At 35.4% G+C, this 27,533-nt stretch overlaps 1 protein-coding gene across 5 annotated transcripts in view; it reads left to right on the top strand.

Moving 5' to 3' along the window:
* The first annotated feature begins 394 nt into the window (after window positions 1-394).
* TFEC (transcription factor EC) overlaps window positions 395-27,533 on the top strand; it is a 211,717-nt gene continuing 184,578 nt past the window's right edge. The window contains exons 1-2 of one of the 5 annotated variants that reach the window (XM_023228220.1): window positions 396-612; window positions 3,104-3,162. The gene's annotated coding sequence lies outside the window, so the exon portion shown is untranslated. Of the gene's footprint in view, window positions 613-3,103; window positions 3,163-27,533 lie in introns of all 5 variants that reach the window. The other 4 variants (XM_023228223.1, XM_023228219.1, XM_023228218.1 and 1 more) reach the window with 4 other exon arrangements.

The raw sequence follows: 27,533 nt of genomic DNA, 5'->3' as shown, positions 1-27,533 counted from the left end.
AAAATATTCCATAGAGCAAAAAAATAAAAGAATTGGGGCCGGGCGCGGTGGCTCAAGCCTGTAATCCCAGCACTTTGGGAGGTTGAGATGGGCGGATCACGAGGTCAGGAGATCAAGACCATCCTGGCTAACACGGTGAAACCCCATCTCTACTAAAAAATACAAAAAACTAGCCGGGCGAGGTGGCGGGCACCTGTAGTCCCAGCTACTCAGGAGGCTGAGGCAGGAGAATGGCGTAAACCTGGGAGGCGGAACTTGCAGTGAGCTGAGATCCGGCCACTGCACTCCAGCCTGGGCTACACAGCAAGACTCCGTCTCAAAAAAAAAAAAAAAAAAAAAAAAAAAAAAGAATTGGACTGGTGTTTGTAATTGCAATTTGTGGAAATCATGAGCTCATAAATATTACTCCTCCTCTTTACCATTATACGAAAATAGGAGAAATGAATGTAACGTCAAAAAGAGGAACTAAATCATGGTTTATATAGCTTGGCCTCCCTTCGAAGTAGAAAAAGAGGAGAAGTGGGAGTAAACAGAAAGATAATGCTTATGGTACATACCAAACAAATGGAGAGACTGACTCTCATGGATTCTGCGCCTGAGCCACCAGCAAAGGTAATTTTTCCTTTGAATTATTTAATTGGAACTACAAAGTATAAATTCACTCGTATTTGGGGCTTTAAAATCATATGGCTATAAATTTCAACTTAGGTTAAAAGTTTAAGATTATTAACCTTTAACTTACATTAGCTCAAAAAGAAATAGATACAACTTTTAATGCTATTTGTTTATTATGAGTGATATTTGATTATAATGCTTCAGTGGTGAATTCACTAGAGGGAAAAGGAAATGGTAAATTGGATAATTACTTTGTAAGACTTCTAAATGTTACTCTTTTTGAACTGTGCAAAATGGTTTCAAATATCGCTGAAGTTTATAGAGAATTGGTGAGCCTGTGTTTCTCTCCTTTTATGCAATATATATGTCTCTGAAGAATCGGTTGAAAATATGATTATTATATGTAATGTAGAGTATATTAATCTAGCATTGATTAATCATCTCAAAAAAACACAAGACAAAATGGTTATTTTACAAAGTATATTTTTGATAAAAATATATTTCATAAATTCGAAATTTTGAAAATTCTGTATTCTTAAAGGACAGCATACATAAATTTGAATTTAGTAAAATTTAATAATTATACTAATTTAAATAAATAATAATTTAAATGAAATTTAATAATTTAGTAAAAGTGACATTTATTTCTGATTATCAATGTAAATACATTTGTGACTTACTGATTATTTCTTGTATCATGTTGAATTCTATTTCAGATAGCTCTTTAAGTAAATGAGTTATTTACATATAAAAACTGTTAAGTTACGTATAAACATTGTGAGTCAGTTGAACCATATATGAATGATATAAAACACAAGTTATTCAAACTCATATTTGTAAAAATAAGTTTCATTATTGCTTGAAGCATGACAAATTATATAATAAATAAATTAGCAAAACACTTTATAATCTTTTAGGGACAAAAATGAAGAAATCTTTGTAAATTTTTGTTACTTCATCTTTTAATATGAGCAAATATCAAAAACAAAAGCAAATATAATAAGAAAATGTCCTCTTCGATTCACATATTAAATTAGGATTTGTGAAATACTACAAAATAGGATTTGTGCTACTATAGTGGGACCTAGTGTCATATTTTTATAGTAATATGCTATTGCAAAAGAAAGAAAAAGCCTAACATTTTATCTGTTATTGTGTACTTTAAGCAAGGAGAGCACAACCAAACTTCATAAGATATTTTTGTACCACAGAACATCAAATTTTTTCCTTCGGATATCATTAATTTTCATTAGCACACTTTTCACTTTTTTTGGGAATTGTGTCAGAATTTTGAGAAAATAAAAAAAATAAATGGCTTAGTGAGCATAATTAAGATGTTAGCTTGTTAAATTTGGCTAGAAATATAGTTAGTTGCTTAAACTACATAAAGCTGACAAGAAGAGGGAATTCATGCTTCAGACGCTTGCATAATTTTTCACGACTAAGTAATTTGGCTTACTCAGTTTAGGTATTTCTTTTCTTGTCCATAATGCTCATTTAAAGCTACGAAGAGTTTTAACTGATATTACTTATTGAAGATGAGGGAGAAAAGAGAGAAATAATCATTAAAAAAGACTCTGTAGGCTCCAAAATGGACCAGAAACTCTTTCATAGCATTATACTGAAAAAATTTAGATGACAAATATAGGGTGCTCAGAGAAGACCTCTTCCAAAATGTGTTAAGCTTTCAAAAACAAAAGTTTGGGTAGTTCTTCAGTTTTTAAGGAAAGCTCAAACCTATCTATTTTATTTTAATTCAATGCATATAGAATAACACAAAAAGGGGTAATATTTTCCTAATTTTATAAATAAGGAGATTGTGACTCCGAAATATTAAAACAAATATTGTGTGTGTCTGCATGAATCGTAAATGGGGGACAGAGAATTTGAAGATAGGTGTCTGATATGTGTCAGATTTCAGATTCAAGGCTGAATAATGTACAGCCACATCTTACAGGGGACTGGCGTTTAGTGGGAAGCAGGACAGCAGATGTGCAAGTGAATAAGTACCTTCGGTGTAACAGAAGTTCTGTGTGTGATTGTATTAGAATACAGGTGAGAAAACAAAATGGGGCTGGACCACTGAATTTGGGGATGCCTAGGGAAGGCTTTTAAGGTAAGGCAACAGTCAGAAGAGTTGTCAGGAGTCCAGCTTCCCTGAAAAGAGCTAAAATAATGTGGGCATTTTTGCCTGTATTCATCTCCTAATCACTTCCTAGCCCCACACTCAACATATTATTTGTTTTTATTTCCCTTAGAATCCTGATTTCCATTTTTCCCAAGACTGCTCATTCCTTACTAAAGTTATTTTCAGTCACCACATATTATTTATAATCACAAACCCATTTCAGTTTGGAATACCTTTTTCTTATTGTGTTATTCTATATGCATCGAATTTCATATGCATAAATTAACTGTTGAATAAAATTCAATTTGTAATGTTATTTGTGCTCGCTTATTTTTTTTTTTTTTTTTTTGGAACATCTAGGACCATGTTAACTGTCATAAGTGAAAATAAGAAGAAGAGGAAAGGAGAAAATGGGAAAAGTGAGTCAAAGGAAGACAAAGGAAAAGAGAATAGAGAAAAAAAGTGGGAAAGAAAGAGAGGGCAAAGGAAAAATAAATGCTTGTTAATAAATGTGAGCAGTGCTATGCTTTCACTCTTCTGCAAGTGAAAGTATCAAAGCATTGAGATATAGGAAAATTTTAGGGAATATGATGAAAGAAGGATAAAATTTTAAAACGGAACCTAAGAGAGTATGGGAAAGATCAGTGGAGGCCTAATGTATGAAATCAAAACTCTTGCTATGATTGGAAGTCCACAAATCATTGTCCAAGTGCTCCATTTTAGTTGTAGTTATTTCAAAATAAAATTCAGTATTAAAAAAAAGATAAGATTAAAAAAAAGTAACAATAAGGTCAACTTAAGTTAAGCCTTCCATATGGTATAAAATGTATATGTGGAACAGAATTATTTGATCACAGGATGTGAAAATGGCAAAGTATACTAATGGCCATTTAGTCCAAAACCGTCATTTAGGAGATGAGAAGATGAAGGTATGAATGCCTTTACCATGTACAAACAAGAAAACATTAGGAGCCCCACATCCTGGGCTCTATTTATATTAAATGGAGGCCTGTTAACATTGATATGGAAGATGGCATATTTGTAGGCTACACCTAGGAATTGTAAAAGCAAGCCCTTGAGAAATCAAGTAGAAATTCTAAAGAATCACACACACACAAAATAGATAGCTTAAAATACACACAAGCCTGGGTGTAGCTATGGAGAAGCCCACATGAATAAATTATCTCTCTGGTTTGTAATATCTTGTTTTCCTATGTTTTTAATGTCTTTTGCTAATTGTGGTTTGATTATGATCTTAGAAGTAGGACTGAGGCCGGGCGCGGTGGCTCAAGCCTGTAATCCCAGCACTTTGGGAGGCCGAGACGGGCGGATCACGAGGTCAGGAGATCGAGACCATCCTGGCTAACATGGTGAAACTCTGTCTCTACTAAAAAAAATACAAAAAAACTAGCCGGGCGAGGTGGCTGCGCCTGTAGTCGAGCTACTCTGGAGGCTGAGGCAGGAGAATGGCGTAAACCCGGGAGGCGGAGCTTGCAGTGAGCTGAGATCCGGTCACTGCACTCCAGCCTGGGCGACAGAGCGAGACTCCGTCAAAAAAAAAAAAAAAAAAAAAAAACAAGTAGGACTGATATGAAGTTCATTTTTAAAAAAATTTTTTTATCTTAAAATCTATTTGACACCTATGATACATATTTTTAGAGGCAAATGTTTCAGAAATAATTGTATCTAATATTCAAATTTGTTTATGCTCCATGCTCTGCTCCGAGCACGCTCCATGACCTGTCTTTGAATGTGATTTAAGAGAATGAAATCCCTCTCTCCCTCCCGCTGTTTCTGTCTTTCCAATGGCTGGGAGCCTCTGGGGCAGTGTAGGCATACGTGTCCCACTCTACTCTCAGCACAGGCTAAAATTCTTTCAGGGAGTAACCAGGACTCCTTCAGCATCAGGACCAGGGCCAGGAGAATGAAGTCCTTGCCTCAGGTACAAAATTTAAGGGAATACAAAACAAAACAACTCTGAAATCAAGATAAATAATATATTAATGCAATATTTTAAAAAAATCAAAATGTGTGCCCCAAACTCCGTAATGCATAAAGTAGCAAAGGATCAGTAAAGGTGCTGTGCTGAGCCCTACTGGGGACAAAAGAAAAAGAAAATCGGTAAAACCAATCTGAGAGCTGGGGAAGAACAGGGCTTTTTATTTTACTGGTAAAGTAGATCTTAATAATTAGGCAGCCACGTGACAAAGAATGTTATAAAAATGATAGAAAGATAGAAGCAGTCATTCAGTCTGCCAGCCTAATCTTTTTGACATGCTAAAAGTCCTGATTAAACATGTGGCCTGAGGATGGCCAAGTGGGGACCATGCTTTGGAGATGCTGCTAAAAGCAAGTGCATAAGGACATTCACAGCTGGACATTTCTCCTTGGCAATGCATTTTTCTTTTTTTTCTTTTTCTTTTTTTGTTTTTTTGGCACTGCAAAGACATCAGAGTTGGTAGAAAGCAAATGTGCCTGAGTTTGATGGGATCAACTTTAAAAACAAAAACAAATAACCTTTGAGTTAGCCATCTGAGATAGATGCTGGCAGGTTTGCTGTAGGCCCAATGGCACAATTAGAAGTACGACATGGAAATATGTCAACTGTAGCGTAGCGAGAAATTGCGTTTTGTAAAATAGTCCTTCGATATCTTAAGTAAATGTGATGATTGATCATGTGGCTGTGGTTGCTTCCTTTCCCTTAGCTAATTTCTATTCATTCTCTAGTTCTTGGTTTAAATATTAGTTCTTTAAGGAAACGGTCTCTAATTCCTCAGAAGAGATTAGATCTCCCATTTGTATGGAGACCACATATGTAGCACTCATTGGACCACATATGTAGCACTCATCAGAATGATGTGTATCAGTCAGGGAAACAGAAATTGTACTAGGTCTTTCAAGGAGATGGAATCTAATGGAGGGGATTGGTTACACAATTGGTGAAAGTATTGAAAGCAATAACTGAAAATGAGCTCACTCAGAGATGGAGAGTGTATTTGTGACTTCTGGGGGTGCATAGCAAGGCTAGAACCACTAAAGAGGAAAATTTGACAAGGGATAGTATGGCAGAAAAGGAAAAATCAGGGCCAAGGCTGGGACCCCTGTGAAAGGTTTCTAGTCCCTTTCAGAGATACCACCACAAAACAAAGAGAGAAGAATTAATATCCGAGAAAGGAAGATCCGCGATTTCTCCATTCCTACTACCTTCTAATCTTGCACCAGCGCCTCTTATTGGCCAAACCAAACTGGAAGTCAATTGGCAAAAAATTCTGGAATATATAGTTTGCAGGGATATCTGGTGCCCTGTGATAATAAAACAGAACCTGGGAGAAAGGAATTAGGCTGAGGCAAATATTAATACTTAATATTAGTATCTTAAAGAATTATATATTTATTAATGCTATTATGAGTGTAATGCCAATCTCTCTAGGCAGTCTGTAATTTCCATGGATCAGGAATGTATCTGCCTTGTTCATGAATATATTCCCAGTCCATTTCATAGCGTCTAACTCGTAGAAGATTTTAAATAAATAAAAATATACCTGAATGAATACCATCAATCCTACCATGCTTTCAAGAGTTATGAAACTCTTGAAGGAGTACGTGTTAGTTACATACTCCTTCAAATGTGATTTCGAATAGGAGCTCAGTGATATACCAGGAGATAGTAAAGCTTCCATCTGAAGAAAGTGAGGAATGGAGATGAGAGAGAGAAAGACAAAGAGGTGCATTTGAAATCGACAGAGTTTCAGGGCCTGGAAAAATTATTCTCTCTCTAAGAATGGACTGTTTTATTCATCTCGCCCTCTCATAAGGTCGCCCAGTACATATATCAACTTGGGAGGATGTTTATAAGGAATAGGAAGACTAGCATCATTTGAAGGCTGGCCATTGAGCTCAAGATGCATAACTACAATTAAAGAACAGTCTTCTTAATGTCTGTTTCAAGACAATGGTTAGCTGGCCCTGTGTACTTTACCATTAAGTCAGAGCAGAATCACTCTTCTCTCCTTACAATTTCATCTAATCCCATGCTTTAAGGGATGGGTCACAGACATGAGATTTTAAAACCTGGGGACACTTTTTTCTGTTTTCTTCCTTTTTCTTTGATTCCAGTTACATGTATATCAGGCCACTTGAAGTTATCTCACAGCTCACTGGTGTCCTCTTAATTTTTTCAGTCTTTTTCTGTCTTTGTTTAATTTTGTACAACAATTTCTCTTGCTATTTCTTTAACTCTCCTAATTTTTTTTATACAGTGTCCAATTCATTGCTATCTTACCTAGTTGTTTAAAATTTTTACTTCATTATATATTTTATTTGGTTTGCTAAAATAGTAAAGGAAGGAAGAGCTTTTTTTTCTCTTTGTCCAATTATTGTTAATTACTACTGGTAAAGTGAAAGATCAGAGGAGGAGTGCAAAACAGAAAGCAATAACCACAACTGTGACAACAAGGAAATAAAAAATAACCAGTCAGGCATGGTGGCTCACGCTGTAATCCCAGCACTTTGGGAGGCCGAGGTGGGCAGATCACGAGGTCAGGAGTTTGAGACCAGCCTGACCAACATGGCGAAACCCCGTTTCTACTAAAAATACAAAAATTAGCCAGGTGTGGTGGCTCACCTGTAAATCCCAGCTACTCAGGAGGCTAAAGCAGGAGAACTGCTTGAACCCAGGAGGCAGAGGTTGCATTGAGCCGAGATTAAGCCACTGCACTCCAGTCTGGGCAACAGAATGAGACTCTATCTCAACAAAACAAAACAAAACAAAACAAAACAAAACAAAACAAAGAAAATACCCACAACATCACCACCACTGCCTAACTAATTTGCTCAAAGGATAAGGGATGTCATTGCTATTTGTCCAACCTGTTGGTATTTCCTGATTGCAAATTTTTCCAGCCTTCAGGCTAGGATTTATATTGTCTAGTATAATTTTTATTTTAGGCATTGTACTTTCTTTCTCTATAACTTAGATTTAGGTTTTAAAAATATCTTTCATGGCTCTCCTCAACATGCTTATGCTTTCCTCTACCTTCTTGAACATACGGTGTGGGGTCATAGTAGCTGTCTCAATGTGCTTTTACTATCTCTGTCATTTGCATCATTCACTGGTCAGTTTTTGTTGAATGATTTTTCTCCTTCTCATTGGTCATATTTTCCTAATTTCTTGCATGTCTAATAATTTTTGATTGGGTCTCAACCATTGTGACCTTATGGAAGTTTTAGTATTTTTTTTAAGAAAATACTTTTGAGATTTGTTCTGGGATGCAATTAAGTTGCTCCAAAACATATTTATCCTTTCACGACTACTTTTTCAACTTTGCTAGGTGGAACCAGAGGAGGCTGGTTTTGTCCCCATTACTAAGGCAATACGATTCTGAGTACATTTCTTGATGCATGTCCTGTGTAGTATAATATTTCTCCCCTTTGGCTTTTGGAAATAACCATTCCCAGCTTTATGTGATCTCTGGAAATTGCTCCTCCTGCTCCCCTTCAGTCATTGCCTGGTCTCATGTAGTTTGCTTACACACATGCCCTGATCAGTACCCGCTTGAAGACTCTAGGGGAACCCTCTGCAGATCTCAGCAGCCTCTTCTCTTTGCAGCTCTTTTTACTTTGGTAAACTCTGCCCTGCAAATTGTAACTACATTGAGACTCCCAAATTCTCATCTCTGTCTTTTCAGTGCAAAAAGAACACTGGACTCTGTTTAGATTCCCTCTTCCTGGGTTTATTCCCTAGTTTATTTTTCTTCTATCAGGATCCTACTTCTGTGGTCCCTGTTGTTCAATGTTGGAAAATTGTTTCGTATGTTTTGTTTGACTTTTTAGTTGTTTAAGGTATGAGGGTAAATATGATCCTTGTTCTTCTATCTTGGCTGGCAATGAGAGTCCTTGACATTTTTTAACTGAACTAAACCTTATGCGCAAATTGCTCCTAAATACCACGTTTTTGTTAATTCAAAGTTTAGATGTACTTGGAGGGATGAGTATTACTCTGCACCCTCAATAAGAAAGGGTTTACTATCTATTATTTTTGAGAAAAAGTGCTCACAGAGAGATTTATATTTGTTAAAACTGTTCGACTTCCTGTATTGGGAAGAAATGAAAAATCTTCCAGAAATTTTATCTTTGTTTACATCCAAGGTGCTTCCTGAATTAGTATGGATGGAAAACAAATATTTAACTCAGTGAAACAAATCAATTCAGGTTTCAGTAGTATTTTATAAACCAGTTAAATCTGTCACTTCATATTATCTGAGATTAGATATGTCCATGCATTATTTCACCCATTAAAAATGCAAATAGCCCAAATATAAAAGTTTTTATAATGATATTAAGAGATAAGCATATTTGTCTTATTCAACGAAAAAAAATTCCATTGTAACAAGTTCTCATTTTTCAAAAAAAACAAAAACAAAAAACAAAAAACAAACTCTACCACAAGGAGAAGAAGAAAAATCCAACTGAAGAATAAAAATTTCAACAGCTAGGTCTGGGCGCCGTGGCTCATGCCTGTAATTCCAGCACTTTGGGAGGCCGAGGTGGGCAGATCACTTGAGGCCAGGAGTTCAAGAACAGCCTGGCCAACATGGTGAAACTCCATCTATACTAAAAGTACAAAAATTGGTCTGGTGTGTTGGTGGCGCCTGTAGTCCCAGCTACTCAGGAGGCTGAGGCAGGAGAATCGCTTGAGCCCAGGAGGCAGAGTTTGCAGTGAGCTGATATCGTGCCACTGCACTCCAGCCTGGGTGACAGAGCGAGACTCCATCTCAAAAAAGAAAAAAAAAAATTCTGACATAATGTCAAAGAAAATATTCTATGTTTAGATTAATGTTAGAAGAAATCTGTTTTGAATTTAAGATTGATCAATCATTATTTAAAAGAATTCTGACATAATGTCAAAGAAAATACTCTATGTTTAGATTAATGTTAGAAGAAATCTATTTTGAATTTAAGATTGATCAATCATTATTTAAAAGAAATTCAGACTTTCTCACATATTTCTTTATTTTAATATGCTACTGATTAAGCATATGAAATGCCACAAAGACTCACTAACAGTGCACTGCATTCTTTCCAAAGGAGACCAGTGAGAATACTGTGGTTTGGATAAAATATGTTTAGAATTCATAATTTTAAAACTCCAAATCCTGATTTTACATTAATTATTCTCATTTAAGAGTGATGCACACAAAAATTAATGTTTAGCACTTTGATTCAGGACAAAGCCATATATCCGGAAGGCATTATTTTAATATAAACAAATATGATGTGGGTTTGAGTCACACTCACATGCCTTCCAATCACCCTTACTCTACCTCTGAATGCTAATATAAGAACATGAAAACTCTTCTTATGAATTTTTAAGTGTTAGTTTCACTTCCTTTAGCACAATATTAAAATAGCATTCCCCTAACTATACACACTGCAAGAAAATAATGTGACAATAAAAATGCAAACATTTTATTTGAAGAGTGGGTGCCAGGGTTGTTGCTGTTGTTTTTCCTTAATATCCCCAACCATGTGATATATAACTGTGTGACTGTGGTGGTTTGGTTGTCAATAAGGAAGGTAGGTCATAGTTTTTTAAATTTTTTTTATGCCATTGAATTATAGTTCTAGTTTCTCCAAAATAAAACTGACAAGAATGTCCAGTGTCATTACGTGTATTCAATATTGCATTGGATGTCCCAGCTGTTACAATGCAATTTATTCCCTGAATTCTAAAATTTACTAGATAACTTTTTTTCTATTGTAAAAATAATTCATGCATATCATTGAAAATCTTGAAAATAGAGTGAAGTTGAGAATGGGCATTTACAGTTCTACCCAAAGAGGAGGAGCTTTAACAGAAGTTAGGCCTTCTGATTAACACTGAGCAATTTTAAGTAAGAAATACAAGATTAGTAGTAAAACTATGAAAGCAAACAAAGTATAACAACTATACTTTTATAGTTATTAAATATTAATTTTAGATTAAGTGTGAAAAAGATGTTGGTCTTTTGGCATACGTAATTATTTGGATGTTAAAAGCCAACAGAAACAAACTTCTCAATTTCAGAATTTACTTGGTGGGGAAACAAGATAGGGAGGAGAAAGCATATTTGGTTTTGTCAGATTTCCATTTGGTTTTATGTTGGCTGTTGTAAAGGAGTTTACTGCATGGATGCCCTATTGCCTAGAGTCTATTTTGAATTTAAGATCGATCAATCATTCTTTTAAAATAAATTCAGACTTTCTCACATATTTCTTTATGTGGGTTCCATCCACATTGGCCTCCTGTTTCTGGAATACTCTGACCACAGGGCTTTGTACTGTCTATTATCTCTGTCTGGAACACTCTTCCTTGCCAGAAATCCCTAACTAACTTGAAGTCTTTGCTTAAATCTCGCCTTCTTTATGAATTCTCTTCCAATAGCCCTATTTAAATTTGTAGACCTCTGCTACTTGTCAATCTTACTTCCTTTATCTGGGTCCAATCTTTTCATACCATATTTTACTTACATATTAGAGTTATTATTTTTCCCCCATTGAAATGTAAACTCTAGTGGAGCAGGAATGTTTTCTGTCTGTTTTATCCATTGATGGATTCTCATCACTATCCAACACATAGTAAGTACATAATATATTTTTGTTAAATGGAGTGAATGACTGAATGAGAGATAATTCCATAGGGTATAAGATTCTACGTTGACAGCTACATTTTTGTTAGTACTTTGAAATTATTATTTTCCACTCTTCCATTATCGTCATTGAGAAATCATCCATTAGTCAAATTATTGTTCTTTTTAGCTAATCTATCTTTTCCTTTTGGATGTTTTAAGAATTCTTTGTCTTTGATATTCTGTAGTTTCACTATAATATGTCTAGGTATAGATTTCTTTTACGTAATTCTGATAAAGACATTGAACTTCCTAGATTTGAAGATTTGCATCTTCATCATATCAGGAAATGTCTGTCATTACATTTGTGAGTATTTCTTCTACATCTTTTTTTCATCCATTTATGAAACTCTAATTAGACAGATATATGTTGGAATCTCTATTTTTACATCTTTTAACTTTCATATTTTCCACTCTTTTGATTCTCTGTGTTTCATTTTGAGTAACTTATCTAGATATGTCTCGCAGTTCACAAATTTGTCTTCATCTTTGTCTAATCTGTTGTTTAATCCAAACTTTGAGTTCCTAATTCTAGTTATCACATTGCTTACTTCAAAAAATTTTATTTTGTTCTTTTTCAAATATGTCTGGTCAGCTCTCATAATATTTTCTTTCTTCATTGCACTTTCAGTAGTCTCTTTTATTTATTTAAATATGTCAGGTAAACTCATTTTGTAGGCTTCTTCTGATTATTATAAAAGCAGCCATCTTTGACGGCCTTACTTGGCAGTTACTAGTTTAAATCTTGATTCTCCCTCATGGTTGTTTGTTCCTTGGAATTTGGTGGACTTTTCACTGTGAGTAAATCTCAGAGCATTAACTGTGGGACTTTCTTAAGGTATGTATTAAAGTGAATTTGTCTATAGAAGGTTTGGGTTCCTTTTGTCAGGAAACTGTGTATGCTACCAACCCTGGGTCACTTTAATCTGCATTTTCCAATATGGTTATTTTGAACTATATAGGTGATGTGAATTCTTGCCTTAGACACCTGAGATGGAGGCTTGTGATTAGGAATTGAAGATCATTACATTTCTCCAACCTCTTTCTGTCCTCCACTCAGAGGCAAAGCTGCAATAGGCAAGTGTCTCCATAGACACTATACAGGGATATTTCTTTCAGACACTGACAATAATGCTCTTTTTTCAAGGGTCTTGGTTTTGGTAGGTTTTCTTTGTTATACTCAGGTCCTGGACTCTGCCTGTCATCCCTCAAGTGCAAACTTACTGAATCTTGAACTCTGGTTTGTCAGGGATTGGCAAGCAGTCCCGGGAATATTCCTACTCTGAGACTTACTTGTCTTTGTAGATCTACAGTTTCTTGTGTTTCTCCTGGTTGGGGAATTCCTAGACTGTCTTCCCTTGCCAAGACAGGTGTCAAAATGAGTTTTAAAACTGCTAGTTAACATTATTGGGTATACTGTACTTGTAGGTTTTTCACTTAATTACTTGTCTTCCATTATTGCTGGAAACAGAATTCAAACTTTCATTTCCTGTCAGTGTTTGTTTTACCTTTGTCTATTACTTTGAATTTGTCTGTCTCAGTTTTAATTTGAGTTCGAAAATATAAAGGAAATAGTGATAGTTGATTTTTAATTATGTACCATACTTGAATCTTAAAGTGTTACTTTATTGGTTGTTATAGGAGTTTTGGCATTTTAACTTACAAGCAATCTGAGAAGTTTTGCCTGCTCTAGAATGACCTGATTTTAGTGGATGCCATGGACATTCCTAAGTCAGTAACTGAAGAATTCAGGTCCATTTGTGTGTGGATTCAGTCTGTCACCTGGACCTAAGTTAACCCAAAATAACTTAAGTTCCTGAGAGTATGTCTGAAACTGAAACTCCTTGAGACCTGATAATATCTCCGAGGTCCCTTAACAAATCAAAAGTTTATTTTTGGCTTCTGGGATCTTGGTATTTGTGTAGAAATACTCTGGCTTCTAAGAATTTCCTGTAATTCACTGAGCTCAGAGCATCTGTTAGATGTGAGTCTCACAGTTACGGTCTCGTATATGTGTGCACCAAAGGAAGCGGCCTCTGTACTATGAGTTGATGGGTGCTGCCTGACCCCTTCTGACCCAGGGATTTTTCTCCTCTGTTCACCTGTGGCCTAAAGATGACTGTTTTAGCTACTTCACATGGGACAGCAAAAGCAGGAGTCACAGTCGTCAGATAGCTCATGGGTGGGGGTGAGATTTGTAGATATCAATCTACTCTCTCATGAGCATGAATTTTGTTATTAGTAAGGTGACCGTCATTTGGGAAGGAAGAGAAAAGATTTAGGACAGGTGAATTTTCAGAGAGAGAAGAGGAACCTGTCTCAAGCTTTCTGAATAATTTACTCTTGTGAAAAGAATGATTTCATAAATCAAAACTTTCCTAAGGTAGGAAGGAAAAAGGTGGAGTGATTGTTATAGAACACAGTTTTATTTGTATTTACTTTTACTTTTTTGCTGCAATTGGCTAGGATTGCATTTTTCCTAGCAATATAGTCTATGTTAGTCAGAGTTCTTCAGAGAAACAGAATATATCTATTTATCTAGAGAGAGAGGAAGAGAGACAGAGAGATAGGGAGAGAGAGTGATAACTGACTCACATGACTGTGGTGGGCCGGCAGACCAGAGATTCTGTAAGAACTGATGTTGCAGTCTTGAATCTAAAATCTTCTGGGCAGGGTAATAAGTGAGAAACTGAAGCAGGAATACTATGTTGCAATCCTGAGGCAGAATTGTTGCTTCTTCTGGAAACCTTAGTCTTTACTCTTAAGGTTTTCAACTGATTGGATGAAGCCCACTAATATCATGGAGATTAATTTTCTTTATTCAAAGTCTACTGATGTTAATGTCAATGTTGAGGCCAGGCATGGTGACTCATGCCCGTAATTCCAATGCTTTGGGAGATGGAGGTGGGAGGAGCGTTTGAACCCAGGAGTTTGAGACCACCTTGGGTAACATAGTGAGATGCCCATCTCTAAAAAAAATAAATGTCAGTGTAAATCACATTAAAAAATGCCTCCATACCAATATCTAGACCGTGTTTGACCAAACAAACTGGGCACTGTAGCCGGGTCAAGTAGACACAAAAAATTAACAATCACAAATCTTATAAAATCTTAGTGGACTGCCTGCCGAATTCACTTAACATGATTCAGTTTGCCAAAACCTGTAACCTTTGGGTTATGCCTTGTGAATACTTCAGTTTAATAATCCAAATACCCAGATGAGTGATATTTCTTAGAGTTATTGTGTTGAGGCTCTACCTTTTTTTTTCTTTTTCTTTTTTTTCTTTCCAAGATGGAGTCTCATTCTGTCGCCAGACTGGAGTTCAGTGGCACAATTTTGGCTCACTGCAACCTCCGACTCTCTGGTTCCAGTGACTCTCCTGCCTCAGCCTCCCAAGTAGCTGGGATTACAGGCATGTGCCACCACACCTGGCTAATTTTTGTATTTTTAGTAGAGACAGAGCTTCACCATGTTGGCCAGGATGGTCTCGATCTCCTGACCTTGTGATCCGGCCGCCTTGGCCTCCCAAAGTGCCGGAATTACAGGTGTGAGCCACTGCGCCCAGCGAGGCTCTACCTTTTTTAATAGCTGAATGTCAGTGAATCAACAAATGTTTATAAAAACCTAGGATAAGGAACAATGTCTGGGAGCCCTTTGTCTCTAGTCTCTTCTGAGATTTCCCTTCTCCTCATAAACCTGTACTAAACATTATAATTAAGGGCATTGTGATATGCTTGCAGAAGGAGTAGAGATAGAGACACGCTGGAGGCACCTGGAGAGTGCGTTTCCTCACTTCTCTGACTCTTCCCAGTTCTCTTTCTAATTGCCAGGATCCTGCAGTTCCTTATAGAAGCATCAATCATATACACAGCAAGGGGTAATGTGCAGAATTCAGTTTGGAAAGACATCTATTCAGTTTCTTGATTTAGACTTGAGCAATTTCAGTTCACTAAATATGTTTTCTCTATCGACTTCCAGCTGGGAAACTCTGGACTGATGTCTGTCCCTTTCATGTTGCACTTCATTCAGTTTTTCATCCTGGAATGAGAATTATTATCCTCATCTCCTCTGCTTGGCTTATTCTGCATTTTCTCTTAAGGTCTGTCATGACAACCTCTCTGTATTGATTAGAGGAGTCCGGTCTTCTATATCAAAAAGATCTCATAGTATAGAGGTGCAGATAAGATAGGAGTTTATTTTCTGTTGTGTGAATAGTCCAAAGTCAGGCAGGTGGTCTGAAGATCTTGGTAGAATCTTTTCTCCTGAAGGTCAACCAGTACATTTGTTGGTAGATTGGCTCTGTCCTTCTCATATGTGTTTTTGTCTCTGGTTCAAGGCAATTGTCCCAGTGGTCACCATTATCCAGCTGGTGAGAAGTTGTAAAAGAGGAAATTAAGGGCAGGCTTCTTGTCTAAAGGAGATACTTCAAAGTCGCATGGCTGACCTTCATTCACATCCTGTGAGACTGAACTTAGTCACACGGTGACACCTAACTGCAAGGGAGGCTGGGAAATGCAGGCTTTACCTCAACAACCAGGTATTCAGCTAAAACTCAGAGGGTTCTATAAATAATCAGTGGTCTATGCTACATTTATACCAGGCATTACAGTTTTTATTATTGATACTTAAGACTCTTGTTACAAATAACAACTACTTTTGAGCTGGCTTTAACAAAAATGGGGAATTTATTAAAAAGACATGGGAAATTCAAGGGTGAGAATGGACTTCAGGAAGAGACTGGAAACAGGAACTGAAAATTTTTAGAATCCTTCCTCTAAGTCTAAAGATGCAGATTCTAAAGTCTGCATCTCCGCTTCTCTCTGTATTTCTGATCCTTTCTTCTTTTCATAGCCTGGCTTTCTGTGATCCTCTGGGCACATGAGAAAAAGAGTACCTTAAGAGCATCTGAAGAGCCCCCAAGTTAACCTGTGGCAATTTCAGCTGCATGCGGAACTCATTTGACTTATCTAAGTCCCAGTTCCAAATTTCTGGGTGGAGGAATCTGATTGGTTCAACTAGGGTCAGGTGTCTATCTCTGCTGCCCTTAATTGTTGCACATGCGGTGGGAGTCATACAGTACAATTGTAGCTGGTAGGACCCAGCTGTATGTGGGAGTACATTCTGAAAAATAAAGATAGATTCCTTAAAATGTGTCCACTACCTCGAGTCTTATCAGTATTCTTAGTAATCCATCACTTCAAATATGAATGATCCTTATATTTTGTTTCCTCCTCTACCAGTTTATGGCTAGCGTATGTCATAGAGACCAGAGGAGTTTGTAGCAAATCTTATTGTTTGGGAGTTGTGAAGAAAATGGAGAATCCCTTGGGCCTCTGAAGATGTACATTCTTCTAGCCATATGGGGAATCCTTTCATCATAGAAAATTGTGCTTGGGAAAGAAAAAGAGCTGCTCTGACAGCTGCCCACTGGTTACTAGCCTGGCACTCACAGTAAGGCACAGTGTTCTCTTGATTAACCTAAATGGCACCAGTATCTCGTGATATCACTCTGTGATCATGATGAAAAGGGATAAACCCCAAACCAGCCCATAGTCATATCTGAACAAAGACTGTGTGCAAACCACAAAAAAGACCAAATAGCTTTCCCTCCTGGTTAACATGAGTGACTATTTACCAATTGCAGCCTTAAACTCACTGTTTTTCTGCTTCTTAGAAAATCATTGATATCCAATTGTTGAATTAGCCCCCTTTTTGATAACATTCAGTCTCTAGCTAAGTCCTTCTTTGAACCCTTCCTAAACATCATGTAAAACAAGCCCCACTTCTGTTACCTGCTCCCCATAGCACCTTTCTGCAGATACTTCAGAGCTCCTCATGGGATACGGTGGTCGCTGCTTCAGCAAATAATACATCCAACTTTGACTGCCTCTGTGCTTCCAGTGGTCTTTGGATGGTGGTCATTAACATTCTTTTCTAAAGAAGCTGAGAATGAAAAACAAGGAAAACAAGGCACACATGTTCATACACAAGGGACTCTGTACATTTTACCTTTGTCCAGTTGTACTGAGCATGGTTTTAAGATTAATAAGTTGACTTGTTTAGAAGATGACTAAAGACACCTATTATGACTTGAGTAGTTCCATAGTTTGTTGCAAGATAACATTGTAACAGCAACTTTTTTCACTTAGTTATTAAAACATTACTAAAAATTTAGAAAAATCCCCATAAAGATTATTTATTATTTATGACATTAACATGATGATAATATATTAGTTTAAATTGTTCCAGCTCCTTTTCACAGTTCTAGATATTTAAACTTGCTCACACAATTTAAATTTGGAATCATGATTATCTTTTAATTTTTGCTTTTACTGGCTATATCCTGCCTTACTGACATATTCCTCCTGGGAACCTCTGAAACAACTCTTACAGCACTTTCTTACTTAGCATGCATTATTAATTAAATTTTAATAGATATGCATCTGTTTTCAAACCTCTGTAATTTACAATGATTGTAAATTTCTAGACAGTGTAAGAGATTTTTTTCCAAGTCTCCTACAGGACTTGATACTTTATACAAAATAATTGTATTTTAAATAAATGACTGATATCTGGATGGTGGGGGAAATTTGGTGACATCCCAGAAAGATTGCTAGATTGCAAATTCTTTGAGGAAATACATTGTGTCATCTCTAGTAGATAGAATTTCATGTCTCGTGGATGTGTTAGTTCATCATGGTTGCCCTATAAACATTTGCTGAATGATGAAATGCTACAGTGCACACAATGCGCTACAGAGTGTGGAGAGTCAGGTAAAGGTTCTAAGTGGGAAGGCAAAAATTGAAGATAGTTTTAACCTGACTTCTCATTTAGCCTCTATGGCTGGGTATGTGTTATTCATATTCCTTTAGGCAATATATCTAAAGTAGTTATTGGCATACATATGTTGTAAGACACTGTCAATATATCATTGCTTTAGTTTATAATACACATATCTTTTTTATTATTAGTTTTAATGATATAATACTTTGAAATTATATAAAAGTTCTTGTCAGCAGAAATTCGGGACTTGGAGAGGATCTACTAGGCTCTCTCAAGGATGCTGAGGTAGTCTCTGGAGCCTAAAATTCCTCCTTATGAGATGGAGTCACTAAGAAAAGTAAATTTATTCAGGCTTGTTATTGATTCTGTGGAACGCTAAACAGAACACATAGATTAAATTGGCTTTATTCTTGGGTGAAGAATGTTAAACTGTAGAATCTAAACAAAGAGTAGGCCCTCTTCCAGAGCCACCCATTTCTTTCACTTATCTCTTTTCCATCATGCTTTATTTCTCAGAGTTCCTCTTTTTTCCAGATTGCAAAAGTCAATCCTCCAGTCTTGGCCTTTATTACTGAAACCTCAGATTGTTTTAATAGCCAACGAATGGATTTCCTCACAGTCCTTCACCTCTCCTGGTAGAATTTTTCACTCCTGCTTCATCTGCTATGCCTAATCTGCTATGATTATATTTCTAGAACATTCCTTCCATTGCATCATGCCCCGACATAAAACACTACGGTGCTCCCTTTTGCTTTGTTTATCCTTGGATCTGTTTCTCTTGGACATCTGCAATCCAGCCTTGTGGGGGTTATGCCCATTTCTGTCCAAGTGCCCCGGGTGCCTTGTCAAGGTTCAGCTGGTTCCTTTCTATCTTCTGCTTATCCCATGCTCATTTGTGTATCTGCATACCATCACGTGGTGATTTATCTTCTGGTTTCTCCTTTTGCCTACCTTCTTTCTCTCAATTCTCCCAATCCTTTAAGGCCTGTTTCAGATTCCCTCTCTTTCTCCTCCAGGACACAAATATAGTCTCCTTCTGTGAACTACCAGAGTAATTCTTGCCAGGATCCCTTAGTTTATCACAAAATTGTTTTCTAGCTGTTTCTTAAGATTTGGTTTACTTTCCTAACCTTGATCGTAAACTAAATAAATGCAAGTTTCAATGATTTAAACTTTTTCTTTTACATTACCTCCATTCTTGGCACACTCAATAAATAATAACAATAAAATTCTAGTGAGATGAAAGGTGAGCTTTAATCAAAGAAAGCACGGTAAAGCAGTGGCTCTTGAATGGAGGAGGTTTGTTGAAAGGCTGAGGACGGGTTGAGAAGCGGTGAGAATGGATCATTGTTCTGACACTGTGCCGGATGGAGTGCTGGGCAGTGAATGGAGGCTGTCAACTCTGGTTAGACTTGGCCATTGTTCCTGGGACGCCCGTGTTAGCTCTGAGTAAGAGATAATTCATCAGAACGCTCTTGTACTTTTTTTCTCTCTTGCTCTGGGGCAGAAACTGTTCTACTTCACAGGCTGAACTTTTTACCTCTTGCCCTGAGAGGCAGAAACACGCTGCCTGAGTGCTTCCATTTTGAGACACCTTGTAGGAATCCTTATTGAATTGCTTTAGAAGAGTAGATTCTTAGCCTTCTAGTGCAGCAATCTGCCACAGCAACCCCAGAGAGTGTTATTTTTCAGTCAGAGGTAGAAGCCTCCCGTAATATGGGCTCACTGGGCTTTTGGGGGAAAAAAGACAGCATTTTGCAAGCTTAGTTCTAATTGAACGTCCCCATGTTGCAATTATTATTGTATTTCAGTCTCGTAGCCTTTGTTACAGAGGTTTTTGTGTGAGTTAGGAGGGGACACGTTGGGTGACCGCTCAAGCCTTTACTTTTTTCTTTAATTTATTAGAGTTCAAATTAAACAAGGCTCCTGCTGTTACCAAAGTTTTCTGAACTATTTTGTGTAAATGTTATTCATCCTTTGAAATCAATACAATTAAAAGTTGTGTTAAGAGTCTTCCTTTTCAAGGCTATGAACTTTTTCTCTAAGGATTTTTAACTTGTTTCAGGTCTTTGATTTCTTAAATGCATTTCAGAAAAGAAGATATACATGTTCTTTAATTGCTTCTTAAATTGGCAAAGTTATATTCTGTCTCTTAGACAAAAATCTTTAGATGATTACATTTCTCTGTAGATTAGTAGCTTGTTAATGTTGAGGATGAAATGAACCCAGGAATAAAAATCATTCAACAGAGTTATCTCAGGACTCACTTCAAAAAGATGCAGATTCTCCCTAACAAGGGCCTATATGAGATCAGAGCGTCTGTGTGACGTACTGGGGACATCTAGTGGACAAAAGTCAGAATGGAACATTAAACTGTACACCCAAGCAGGATTCCAACTTTCAGATAATATCATACTGAGGACAAAATTGGAAAATCAGTGCACTGTCTGTGAAGATAAAATATCATGTACATCTAATACCTGATTTTAGTGTTATCTGTTATTTTGAACTCATTATAAATACAATGGCTTATTTGATTACACTTAATCTAATTTATTGCAGCAGTGTCAGATTTTTAATTTACTAGATCCTGTATACAATGGAAAATATCTCATTATCAACCTTGGAGAGGCAGATTTACATAGCACAAATGAATGTTGTGTTTGGCTAGGTATATAACCTGAGGAAAGACTGTCTGAATCTCTTTACTTTCACATATAAAGTGCATGGTTAAGCAAATGACCGCATTTCTTCTGGTTTGGAAATCTAGACTCCTTAATTATTTTCATTTATTTTATTCATATTCATATTCAAATTTATATCTATTTATTGATATTTTCATTTTCTAAACTATTTTTTACTGTACAAAGGGTTTTCACAAGTATCATTTAAGTTGATTATCAATAAAAATGTCTTAGGTATTTAGTTCAAATTTTATAAATTGATAGGAAGGTAAGATGACTTGTGAACTAAAAAGCCCATGTTTCTTAACATTTGAACCCTTCTAGTAGAATTTCACTGTTGATGCAGTGTGTGTAAATTTCTTAATGTTTGGGGGAATTCAGTTAAACTCTCAACAGAGGGTAACTACCAGTTAGTATCTACCCTAATCATCTTCTTCACATATATCATTTCTAATCATCTTAATAACTTGTAGAATAGGATCCTTAAACCGAATTCATAGTTGAAAAATTAAGACTCAAAGACATGAATTATATAGCTGCTCAAGTTTATGAGAGGGTAACTGTCAAGGCCTGTACTCTCATCCAAGTCTCTCTGAGTTTATTAAACAAAGCCAAAAAGCAACACTTGAGCAAGTAAGAGGACCCCAGAAAGCTGGCACTGTGTGTGTTTATTTCATTCCCTTGAGTATTTAGAAGTCCATTGGTACGCACTTTTAAAGTTTCAAACTAGACCTGTCAAACATGAAGACATAGAAACATAAATACAACTTAGAGTTGAATATCTCAGATGCTTTAAAAAAATTATTTTAAAAGACAACAACAACTTGGTGAGTCTCTTATCTTGGGGGAAAAGAGCATCAAGAAAATTTGTGATAATTGCTGGTCACTCTGAAGTCCATGTTGATGAGGAAATGATGTTTAAGATATGATAGAGACACAACAGAACATGTGGTAGAGTTTTAGGATTAAATTAGCCAAAGACAAATTTATAGAAGAAAGAATTTTAAATAGCAAATATTGATTAAATTTGGAGGAATATTATATGAAATTAACAGTTTTTACACATTCCAGTTTGCCATTGAAAAATAATTCATTAAGAAGAGATTTGGAATAGCAAAAGGGATCAATGAATTAGATATGGTGACTTTAAAAAGTCACATAATTTATTTTGGTAACATTAATTAAATTAATTTTACTTTGAAAAAATCTTAAATGACACTAAAATTAAATGCTGATAATAGATAAATATAATAAATAAAATTAAATACTGATAATATAATCATAAATGATACCTTTTTGTTATTTCATTTCTTTTCTTACAAATGTTTAGTTTTACAAATAAATTGAGAAATTATTCATATGACTTGCATTTTTATATAGGACAGTATTCAAGAATCAACTGATTTTTTTTTAATTTGAAAGTCAATGAGTTAACATTATAAATAACCTAATATTAATATTCAATTTTCTATTGAGATTGAAAACATACTATGATTTATTAATAGTGAAATGTTTACATTATTAACTTCAAGTTGTTTAAGGGAAATCCAATGTGTTCAGTAAATACATTTTGTGAGAATAAATATTTCATGATGAAGAAAGAATCTAGTTATTAGTATACAATGGTACATTTCTCCTTAACTAGACCTGAAATCCTAGCACTATGTTCTATTTACAGCTGTACCATTGGTTTGATGAAATCCAGTATAATTTAATCAATTTTAGCAGATATGCATATTTGAGTTTTATGTAACTCTAATTAATATACATTTTAAAACAATACTTTTGAATTATTAAATTGCAAAAAATTATTAAATTGCTTAGAATTGTTTTCATTAATAGAATTCATAATATTACTGCCTAAAAAGTCATATTCATTACCAATGTCATTTTACTGTAGCCCCTCTCCTTTTTTTTTCTAAGTAAATTAAATGCACGGCTTAAAAGCCAGATTCCTATACACTGCATACAATAATCAAGACACTTCTTGATGATATAGAGAAACATATAGAAAAGACTGATGTAATTGAACCTAGGAAGGTATAGAAGTATGGAAAATAAATGAGTCATATACATACAAATAAGCTTTAAAAAGAGTCTTCTAATATTCACTGTGAGGAACTAGTCTTTGCAGAGAACCCTAAAAGCTAATTTTCTAAAGCAATTTTTTTATATTGGTTTTTGTGATCATACACATTATAGAAAGGTAGTAACTAAATAAATATTACCTTATTTTAATTGGATTAAAAATTAGAAATGCAAATTCATCCTCATACTATATCTATAAGCCCTCATCTCTGTTTTTATGGTAATACCCTTTTAATGGTTTAAGCCTATGAAGAAAAAACACTGAAGATTTTTAACTAGCCACTTTGCAGGGGGCAGAAAGGAGCAAAGAAGATTTAGTGGTGAAAAGAGCAAATAAATAGGTGCTCCAAGATTAAAAAGAGGGTAGAAGTGCATGCTGAGCTGTTGAAAGACCTCTCTGTGTTTAAAGAAAAATATTGTTTGGTGCTTTCACCAGTGCATGATCAAAATAAGAGGTACAAATTAGTTCATGGCTGCTGAAGCTACAAAACATCATGCAGAGCGCTGTCTTTGGGAACGTTTTAATGAGGAGAAGAGGTCATCAGAGTGTGACATTGCTTTTCAGAATTCTTCAAGAACAACACAGACTTCCTGTTCCAAATGTGGTAGAGAATAAAACAACCTTAGTAGTAATCGTACAACTTTTGAACCATGTTCCTTGGAAATGCTGTACCGTGCTCATTTTGTAGCTTTAGTTAGCTATCTCAAAGGAAACGCTTCCATATTTTCCATGTGCCCTTATTTCAAAAGTACAGTGAAACGGTGGAGCTTTAACATGGATTATATTTATAAAATAAAGTTTTATTCAGGCTTCTAAAGAGATTTTAATGTTTTCATTGCTCCAGGTGAAATGGTACATGGTGGCTCTGTTCATTAACATTTAGCATCAGTGCAAAAAAATCAAGGATTACCACATACAGCATAAAAGGAGGGATAGTATGACTTTGAAATTAAATTCACTACAATCTTAGTTTTGCTGCATTTCAAAACGTGATTTTAAAATGTATAAGTTGTTAATGACAGTCTAGGTCAAATATTCATAGTCCAATATCAAGTCCTACAGAGACTGGCATTATTCAAATGTGCAACGTATTTGAGCAGGAGCTGAAGAGGTTTTCCTGATGCTTTATAAATAAGACATTCATTTTGGTTTCAAAGGCCAGTATTATAACATTATTTAATACTTTAAGTATAATTGGTGTGTTTATTGCCACTCTACCACAAAGCTGTAGCATACCTTTTGTTTTCCATTAATATGAACATATTTATAAGATGTGTATAATTAAAGTATTTGGGTTCACAAACTTAATGCAGTTATCAAAAAAGGACATATGAGACTTCTAATTTTTCATATAGCAATGCCCACAATCTTGCTAATCTCAAAGTTTTCATGTAATTTTTTTCCTTCAAAATAAATGATTCAAAACTAACCACATTTACTCTTGATATGTAAAAGTAATAAAAATAATTTCAGAGACCCAAAGGGAAGAGTTTGAACTAGAATTTACATGGGAAACAGGGCATTTCTGTGCATAGTAATGTTTCTGATTAACTTTTAAGTAAGAGGTGATTCAATCTGTGTACAATGTGTAATTGATTTAGAAGCAGCAATATATAGTATACATTTTTCCTTCCCTCTTTCTTTTTATTCTTATTTTTTATATCTAGCATGAGAACAGAAGTCAAGCATAGAAACCCTGCTTTAAATATGATAAAGGATAAAAGCTGTCATTCTAGTTTCACAGCTTTTCAACTATTTAATCTAAAAGTTTCTGAACTTACACAGATCATTTACTTGACTCACTCTTTTATATTAATTTTATTTCTTTTAATGTATGCAGCCTTTGTTCTTAAATATTCTTATTCATAAACCAGACACATTTAAGTTGACATCCTTAGCATGTAGAATTTTTCTACAAAGACCTAGTGAGGCAGTTATTTTTAGCTTAAGCTTTTAGTCTGGATTGACTGGCCTGCTATCTCTTAGCTTGGTTTGCCAGCTTTTTCTGTCAGTGATTACACATCAGGAGCTTATGTTGATGTAATTTTTTTGTTGTTGCTTTTTTTTTGCATTATTACTCTCAGGACCTGTTCTTCTCTTTTACCTGCTTAACTAATTCAACAGTGTTCTACTTCATAAACATCGCTCTCTAATCTTAAAGATGTCTTAGGCATCTAAAAAGCTACTATTCATAAAGTTTTAGCATTTACTGCAGTACCATAGGTTAAGCTCTGAAAAATAACACAAGAACATGAGAAGTAAAGAGGTAAATTTTCTTTTTGCTTTAGTTAGTTCAAAGAACAATTTCGTCAGGAAAAAAAAAAGGGTACATTTTTGGGAAATCAACAATAGTGGCATGAAATTATGTTTCCCAGAAATCACTTATTGGCAAGGAATGTTTGTTTATCCCCTCCCCCGCCCCACCTTTTTTTTGAGACAGGATCTTGCTCTGTCACCCAGGCTGGAGTGCAGGGGCGTGATCTCAGCTCACTGCAATTTCAGCTTCGTGGGGTTCCTCAGTCCCCCGTGTACCTGGGAATACAGCCACGCGCCACCATGTCTGGCTAATTTTTTGTATTCTTAGTAGAGATAGGGTTTCACCATGTTGGCCAAGCTGGTCTCGAACTCCTGGCCTCAAGTCATCCCTAAGTGCTGGGATTACAGACATGAGCCACCGTGCCCGGCCAGACATTTTTCTAATTAAGGAAAATTATTTTCGTTTGGTACACAGCAGATGTTTGTAGTTTTGTTACCAAGAATCTAAACCATAGGTATTGTGATGTAAACAAAAATCAAATAACTCTTTGTCACTATATAACTTTTGAAAATTGACAAAAATTGAAAAGATTATAAGCACCTTAAAAATCGATGATAGCTTTTATTGCATACATTTATTTCCTTTTTAAGCACTGTAATAATGAATTTATTTTCTAAACTAGTTGTAAAACTATTTTGAAGAAAAGCTTAAACATTAATGAAACAAAGCTATAAAGTTGACAATGTACTGAAAAGAGGACAGATAAATGAGATAAAAGACAAAAAACAAATTGATAAAAAGTTTTTATGAATATTAATTAAAATATTCACTGTAAACATTCAGACCAAAATTTAATGATACTTTCCCATTTCAGGAATAGAATTCTCACATTTTTCCAGCTAACTAATGTTCTATAGCTTGTTTAAAAGTTGTTTTAATGCTATAGTTCTTAAGGAATGTTCTACGGTTCCTGAGGTGTCTCCTAAAACGTTTTATTGCTAAAATGTTATTTTCCATTTTCACAGTATGGGTATTTGCACTTACTATTCAAAAGCAATGGTGAATAAATTGCATGTGCCTTTTTACGAATGAAGGCAGTGCCACCAAAATGCTAGTCAGTCATTATATTCTTCACTGCCATGTACTCACAGTTAAAGAAAACAATGCCAACTTTACTTAGGATTGCCTTTGATGAAGCTGTAAAAATTATTAACTTTATTAGACCTGACCCTTGAGCACATTCAGTTTTTTGAGAGTTATACTTAGCTGATAATATTCTAAGCTTTGATCTTTTTTGCATATTTTAAAAAATTCACTGCAGACCTGAATAGCCAACTGCTTTACCTGATGCCAGACCCAAGAAGCAGAAATTTGTGCAAATCCTTAAGAAAACATTAAGAAGTAGCATTTTTGAACAGTGCTGTATAAACAACACTAAAAGATATGGTTTCTGGTTGAGTTAGGGGATTTCCCCGAGTAATTTTGATTACATACATTTCTTTGACTCATAGGCCAGCTTTGTGCACTAACTCCTTAAAATGATGCCGTTGGCTTCTCTGCAGTACATCTTATCACCTGCTATGCATGTTTTGCTGATCTAGGGGAAACAGCATACTTTATGATGGAAAAAAAAAAGGCAACCATTCTGACCTTGCCATCAAATGTGCTTTACAGATTTTTGGAGCATAAAGTGAAGCATAATGACCTAATATGATTATAGCAAGAGTAAAACTTCAAAGGAAAATTTTTAGGAGTGCAGAAAGTGGCAACAATAATTAAGTACCTGGATCTTACTATTTATTGTGCCCCTGTGGGAAAAGCTCATCTCAATTCACTTTATATTTAACGTGTGTTAACATCTCAAGGGTACTAATACTGTAAATCATCATTGCAATGGGTGCCTCTTAGGGCAGAGGCTAATCTAAATTTTATCATTGCTTAGCAAACTCTTTAAGGGGAGTGGAGATGATGATAGAAACAAGATGGAACAGTGCTTGAGGAAACAATTTTTTTTCAAGTACACTCACGTTTGCTAGAAAAAAATGTTTAAATATAGATAGTGAACAGTGCTAATTAAAACCATTACTTAATTTTCTTGTTTATTTTTGAGGACTCTTTCTATGAGGGAATATTTTGCATGCAGTTAATTAAAAATAATAAAAACACAGTATGATTACAATTACTTTTCTAATATAAGTAAGGTTACTAAATTAGTAAATGAGAAATCTATTCTAGATATAAACTTTCATGATATCTTTGTGACCAAGGTAAAGACCTATGTTATGGATGATAGAATTGTTAATGAATTTT

The sequence above is a fragment of the Piliocolobus tephrosceles genome, chromosome 8, assembly GCF_002776525.5.
Source record: "Piliocolobus tephrosceles isolate RC106 chromosome 8, ASM277652v3, whole genome shotgun sequence".
In the NCBI taxonomy this organism is placed as follows: Eukaryota; Metazoa; Chordata; class Mammalia; order Primates; family Cercopithecidae; genus Piliocolobus; species Piliocolobus tephrosceles.
Note: the sequence above shows the minus strand (reverse complement) of the source record. Positions and strands in the feature narration are given on the sequence as shown.